Consider the following 7,099-nt stretch of genomic DNA (forward strand, 5'->3'; position numbering starts at 1 on the left):
TAAAATATTTCCTTTAAATAAAATTAAATTAATCAATTATATGTTATTTATTTCCATATTAAACATTGTGAATAAAAATATAAGTGAGCTTACCATGTACAACAGGTATATGTTTTTTCTTTTCTGATCTCTTGATATTTGCCTGAGCCTGGCTTTCCGGCTGAGCTTTACGTTTGACATCAAAAAGCCTATAGCCACACTTGCAGACATGTTGATTAATGTTCACGATAATATTACATGAGGGACATAATCGCTGTAAAGCTTTTCTCAGGACTGAAAAATAAAGATAATTTGGGTTATGATAAACTGTGCAGTACAGTATAATTACATTATAATGTAGAACTACCTAAGCTCACCAGAAGTCACACACAATATGGGAAATCATTCATATTTGAATGATCAAATAAATGAGCAAATCATGAATGAATGATTTGAATGAGCAAATCATTCAACACAAAAGACCACATGGATAGTGAAATCTGGATCCAAAATTATAATTTATATAGATGTGACAGAGTAATAAGGTCAGGTGGAAGAGTAGGTCTGTATATTAAAGAGGAACTGGCATGAACAGTGCTCCTGAACTCAACTAATGAGGTGGTAAAGGTACTTGGAATCAGGGTTGAAAATATAAATCTAATTATTATTTTAATATACAAACTGCAAGATTCAACAGTTGAGAAATTAACTGAGCAAATCCACAAAATAGAGAATATCCTTGATAACTTAACAAACCCAGTACCAGATATTATCTTCTTTGCAGACTTCAATCTGCCCATTTTAAAATGGAGAATAGTAAAAATAACATTATAGCAGGAAATCAACCTGGAAATAACAAACTACAGGTCAGAGAACTACTGAGATTCTGTGACAAATTCTCGCCCAGTCAGCAGATTACAGAACCAACTAGGAACGAAAACACGCTGGACCTGATATTTACAAACAATGATGAGCTAATCAGCGACATTACTGTCTCAAACACTACGTACTCGGACAACATTGAAGTGAAAACTAACATTAATAATGGTAGTAGGCCTAAGAGAAACAACAAGTGAGAAGGGTTATTCAATAAATCCAATTTTAATAATAATAATAAAAGGATAGACTGGGCAAAAATAAATGGGGAACTTACAAACGTTCAATGGGAATGTGTTCTAAGTAATAAACATCATACACAAAGAATAGAAAAACAGACTTCTGAAGCCTATGAAGTCTGTCTGAAACATGTTCCTTTGAGGAAAGCCAGAAAGAGGTCCAACGTAGAAAGAAAACGCAGGCGACACTACAAAAAAAGACAAAAAAACAACGTAAATGATTAAGCAGACAACTTTTCATACAAAGAAGGAATAATTTAAACAGGGGAGATTGTAGAAATAAAACAGAGACTGAAGCATTCATATCAGATTGAAGAGAGGCAACTAGACAAAAAAGCAATTCAAGAAATAAAGGAAAACCCAAAATATTTCTTCATTTATGCTAAATCATAAGAAAATATCAATGCCAATATTGGACCTATTTGTATTAGTGAAGGTTCATACATTGAGGATGACAAATTTCTAATTTGTCATAACACTAATTTTACAATTAGTGAAATCCTAAAAAAGCTGTATGAGGATATGTTTAGCACTCAGATACACAGCATGAAAGTAAAAAATCCGGACAACTTCTTTATGCGTGATATCCAAACCCCTGTAAATATAACCAATATCAACACGAGCATGGAACATTTTGAAAGAGAATTTTACAATATGCCCATGCACTCAGCCCCGGGTCCAGACTCATGGAATTTAATATTTATAAAGAAATGCAAAGTGACATTAGCACAGGCACTCAGTATAGTGAGTAGGAAGAGATTGGACACGGGGGAAATACCAGATGCGCTTAAAGCAGCAGACATAGCCCCTCTACACAAGAGAGGGAGCAAAGTACTGGCAAAGTATTATAGACCAGTTGCACTAACGTCCCACATAATAAAAGTATTTGAGATATTGATCAGGAGTCAGGTCACTACTTTCATGGAAACAAATGATCTCTACAATCCAGGCGAACATGGATTTACAGCGGGAAGATCATGCCTCTCACAGCTACTTGACCATTACGACAAAATCACTGAGGCATTAGAAGAAAAAGGGAATGCAGATGTGGTATACAGTACACGGATTTCACAAACGCATTCGACAAATTTGACCATGGAGTGATAGCACACAAAATGAGGTCAATGGGAATAACTGATAAAATAGGACGCTGGATACTCAGTTTTCTGTCAAACAGAACACAAAGAGTAACAGTCAACCATATAAAATCGAGTCCAAGAACAGTTAAAAGCTCTGTACCTCAAGATACAGTCCTTGCACCATTGCTTTCCCTTATTCTCATATCAGATATAGACTCATATACAAGGCACAGCGTTGGATCATCCTTGGCAGATAACACAAAAATCAGCTTAAAAATTATCTCTGCTGAAGATATTGAAAAACTACAAGTAGATACAGTATTAATAAAGTTTACGACTGGGCAGCAGAAAATAACATGATGTTTAACAGCGACAAATTCCAGGTACTCAGATAGGGTAAAAATGAGAACCTTAAACATAATACAGGGTACAAGACACAATCAAATTTGTCCATAGTAGGAAAGTAACATGTAAAGGACTTGGGAATAATAATGTCTGACAAACTAAAGTTTAGGGAGCATAACCAAGCAAATATTGTGGCAGCCAGAAAAATGAGAGGATGGATTACGAGAACTTTCAAATCCAGGGATCCCATCACAATGGTTGTACTCTTCAAGTCACTTGTGTTGTCCCGTCTTGAGTACTGCTCAGTACTCACTTTCCCCTTCAGAGCAGGTGAAGATTGCTGAAATAGAGGGAATACAGAGAACATATACAGCATGCATAGACTCGATAAAGCACCTAAATTATTGGGATCGCCTCAAAGCTCTCCAAATGTACTCACTAGAAAGGAGACAAGAGAGATAACAAATAATATACACATGGAAAATACTGGAGGCCCAGGTCCCAATAAATAAACAGTAAAATAACAACATACTGAAGTGAACAATATGGAAGAAAATGAAGAATATAACCAGTGAAGAGCAGGGGTGCCATAGACACAATCAGAGAGTACTGAATAAACATCAGAGGTCTGCGGTTTTCAACATACTCCTAGCGAGCATAAGAAATATTGCCGGAACAACCGTGGACTTCTTCAAGAGAAAACAAGATAGTTTTCTCAAAGGAGTGCCGGGCCAACCGGGCTGTGGTGGGTATGTGCGCCTGCAGGCCACTCCAAGCAACAGCCTGGTGGACCCAACTCTCACAAGTCAAGCCTGGCCTACTGCCAGTCTTGCTGAGTAAAAGAACTCCCAGAACCCCATCAAGCAGGTATTGATTGCACTTTAAATACTTAGTATAAGCAAAGATATTTAATGTCTGGTGAAGGATGTAGGGTAGGCAATCCAAGAGAGGAGGTGCATACTCTAGATGAAAGCAAACTAAGTAATACTTAATAAATATTCTAAATTGGAATTTTAGGTAATAATGTACAATCTTTGGATGACAAAACAACCACATCAGAAAACGAGGATGCAATGATCTTTACGTCTGTCTGGGACAATTATCAAATTGTGTAATTAATATTTTTGTGAATCATTTGCTAATTATACTCTTAGCTAAATGGATAATATGTAGCATGAAAGAATGCTTCATACACTTTTCTGTCCTGAAAATTATGATAATTTGGGCTATCATAGAGTATGCAATATGATTAAAATATACACCAAATCAAGTCGACGATCCAAGCATCGGTTAGGTTAGGCTAGGTTTGGTTTGGTTAAGTTAAGTTAGGTTAGATTTGGTTAGGTTAGATTTGGTTAGGTTAGATTTGGTTAGGTTTGATTAGGTTAGGTTAGGTTAGGTCAGCCTAACATATCATATTTATTCATTACTAACGTATTGCCAGGAAGCTTTGTGAAGCTTGTGTAGCTTGTGGTAGCTTGTGGTAATTAGACAGACCTGTAATTGGGAGGAAAGGGGGGAGGGGGGAACCTCAATATAAGCCTAATTTGTAGCTTCCTGTTCTCCGACACAATGATTTATTTTACGTCAGGCTTTCAGCACAGCCGCATAAAAAAACCTGGTTATTTATTTATTAATATACGAGATGGTACACTGGGGGTTAAGAGAGAAAATAGGAATAATGATGATTTTACAATCTTGCCCGAAACGCTATGCGTACTAGTGGCTTTAGGTATTGTATGTACTACCTCTATCTATAAATCAAACAGAATGTTTGTACTGTAACTCTGCATCTATGTATATATTTTTCCTAAATCAATTATTATTATTATTGTAAAGCCACTAGCACGCATAGCGTTTCGGGCAAAGATCCCGTACCCAGAAGCTGGGTATCTTTGGTTGCCCTGTGACTACTCTTATGACATTCCCTAACTCTTTATGACATTCCCTAACTCTTATGACATTCCCTAACTCTTATGACATTCCATAACAGTATTGTTAAACTAATAACAATGAACAGTAGTTCAATATTACCGGAATAATCCAACTCATGTGGCCATGTTTTTGTTGTGAAGCGCGGTCGATCAGTTCGTATACATCATACCTTCTTACGAAGGTTAGAGTCTTAAAAATGTCTTACCATTGCTGAGAAATCATAAGATATAATTATTTACAATAATACACTGGTTGTTTTTGTTGATTTAGGGGCGATGACATGAGTAAACTGGTTATGTTGTGATGATTTAGGGGCAACGAACTGTGGTTATTAGACTATGTTTTGTACATAAGCAAAAAAAACAAGATGTAATTCTTTTAATTATAACAATAATAACGACAAAAAGTTAATAATTAATGTACTTGTTAAGCAAAATTCGCAATATCTTAGTTTTCTTTAGGAAAAAAAAAGACATCTGGAAAAAGATCTGCATACTATGTCTTACATTTTATTCCGTTATTTACACTAAAAGAACAATTAAACGTACACTATCGGCCGTGCCTGGTGCACGAGCACCAGGCACGGGCACCGGGAGCATCCCAGACACTGCCTTAATCGACTGAGATTAAGGCAGTGTTATTTTCATTCCTTTAGAACAAGGAAATCTCATTCTTAAACTGTATAATATGAGCTGCGCAATAATTGCTGATCTTCAATAAAGAAATTCTGGAGGGTTTGTGCAAGGATTAGGATGAGTTAGCCTAGTTTTTACTGTATATCCGTTTCTGGTTACTCAAGGGTGACAGTGGCGGGCAACACGAGAATAAATATTTGTATAAATTCCAATTTCGATCAGATCTACTTGGGGATAGTTTACAAATGTTCGCCATGAAATTTACGTTTTCTTTAATAGCCGAAGAGCTTATTTGAGAAAACAGTATGGCATTGAATCAGCGTGGTAAAACAATTGTATTATTGACACGACGAGTATAATCGACGTAGTTTTTATATATGTTGCCGGCCGAACACATCCTTATGTGACGTTTTATACTTATGTTCTTCTAGAACATTCTATTGCGAACACATTGGTACAAAAATGAAATACGTACATCGAAAACTAATGTCAGAACAGTGACAAGAGTATACACTTTTAAATATGGCCGCTCGATCGCCGATACACTAATTTCATTTGGGGAAATTTATTTTTTCATACGCCGTTTCGCGACAATTATTTATAACTGATATAAATGTTGCAAAAGAAGTTTATGATTAAGTAACATATTACACATTAAAAAAAATGAATACATTAATACCTAAACAGTTTGTAAATACAGTGATAAATTGTGCCAAACATTACACAATATTATTTACTAAGAAGCGTATGACAACTCAAAACGGCATGATTTCAACAGGATTTTTTATAGTTGTCAAAAAACTCTGATTTTAATTATCAAGTATTTGTCACAATGTATTTTATATAATTATGAGGCAGTGGAACGACCAAATTGTTCTGTATTATAAATGCATAATGCTAAATTTCTATATACATAACAGTAAAATAATGACCACCTACATTTAAGGATAACTAGGAAATAGTAACTGGAAACTTTATTTGAACGAAAATTCAATACCAAATTTCTTAGATGTTTTTCTTAATATAAAGATCAACAGTAACGAATCTTATTCATTATGGACAAATTAACAAAAAAAAACATAATTTTCATTGAGGACCATGTATTAGAGCATACTTAGTCACTTATATATTAAAAGTATTGTGTTTTTTGAAACATTGGGGTTGTAAACAAACAGAACGGCCTACCCGAATAGTCGTAACATAAGAAGTTGTACATGTTTGCTAATTTATTATTTGATAAATGATTATTACTAATTTACGACGACTATAAAGATTTCCCATTAGTTAAATTACTGTAGTGTGACTAAATGCTACTACAAAACATATATAAATCCTGGGAAAGTCACAATGACCAGCGACATTAAAGCATAAAAGACTAAATAGTAACAGGAAACTGTCGGCGAACGAAAAATTCATTTCCAAATTTATTAGATGTTTTCCTAAATATAAAGATCAATGGGCTGGAATTTTCTGGATTATGGCCAAATTAAGGCAAAAATATATGTATTTTTACTTGAAGAACATATATCAGAGCATAGTCAGTGAGTTATAGAATAATAAGAGTGTGGTATTTCATTGTATAACAAGAGATAGTCCATGGAAGCGAAAATAGACGTAGTTTAAGACAAAATAACGTCCAAAAACAGCCGTAGAGTCAAACGGCAACAGTTGACGTTCTTTTTAAGAGGACAGGTTGCACACACACACCTCCTAACCACTATTACCATGCACACACACACACCTCCTAACCACCATTACCATGTACACACACACCTCCTAACCACCATTACCATGCACACACACACACCTCCTAACCACCATTACCATGCACACACACACGCCTCCTAACTACCATTACCATGCACACAAACACGCCTCCTAACCACCATTACCATGCACACACACACACCTCGTAACCACCATTACCATGCACACACACACGCCTCCTAACTACCATTACCATGCACACACACACGCCTCCTAACCACCATTACCATGCACACACACACAC

The 7,099-nt window shown here is 35.6% G+C and overlaps 1 protein-coding gene across 7 annotated transcripts in view; it reads right to left on the reverse strand.

Annotated features, from left to right (window-relative positions):
- Positions 1-4,699, reverse strand: part of LOC138368653 (uncharacterized) — a 15,144-nt gene extending 10,445 nt beyond the window's left edge. For 6 of the 7 annotated variants that reach the window (XM_069331369.1, XM_069331367.1, XM_069331366.1 and 3 more), the window contains exons 1-2: positions 4,553-4,698; positions 94-273 (exon numbers count right to left, since the gene is read on the reverse strand). The gene's annotated coding sequence lies outside the window, so the exon portion shown is untranslated. Of the gene's footprint in view, positions 1-93; positions 274-4,552 lie in introns of all 7 variants that reach the window. The other variant, XM_069331368.1, reaches the window with a different exon arrangement.
- Positions 4,700-7,099: the final 2,400 nt, after the last annotated feature.

This window comes from Procambarus clarkii, chromosome 25 (genome assembly GCF_040958095.1).
Source record: "Procambarus clarkii isolate CNS0578487 chromosome 25, FALCON_Pclarkii_2.0, whole genome shotgun sequence".
NCBI classification, from domain to species: domain Eukaryota; kingdom Metazoa; phylum Arthropoda; class Malacostraca; order Decapoda; family Cambaridae; genus Procambarus; species Procambarus clarkii.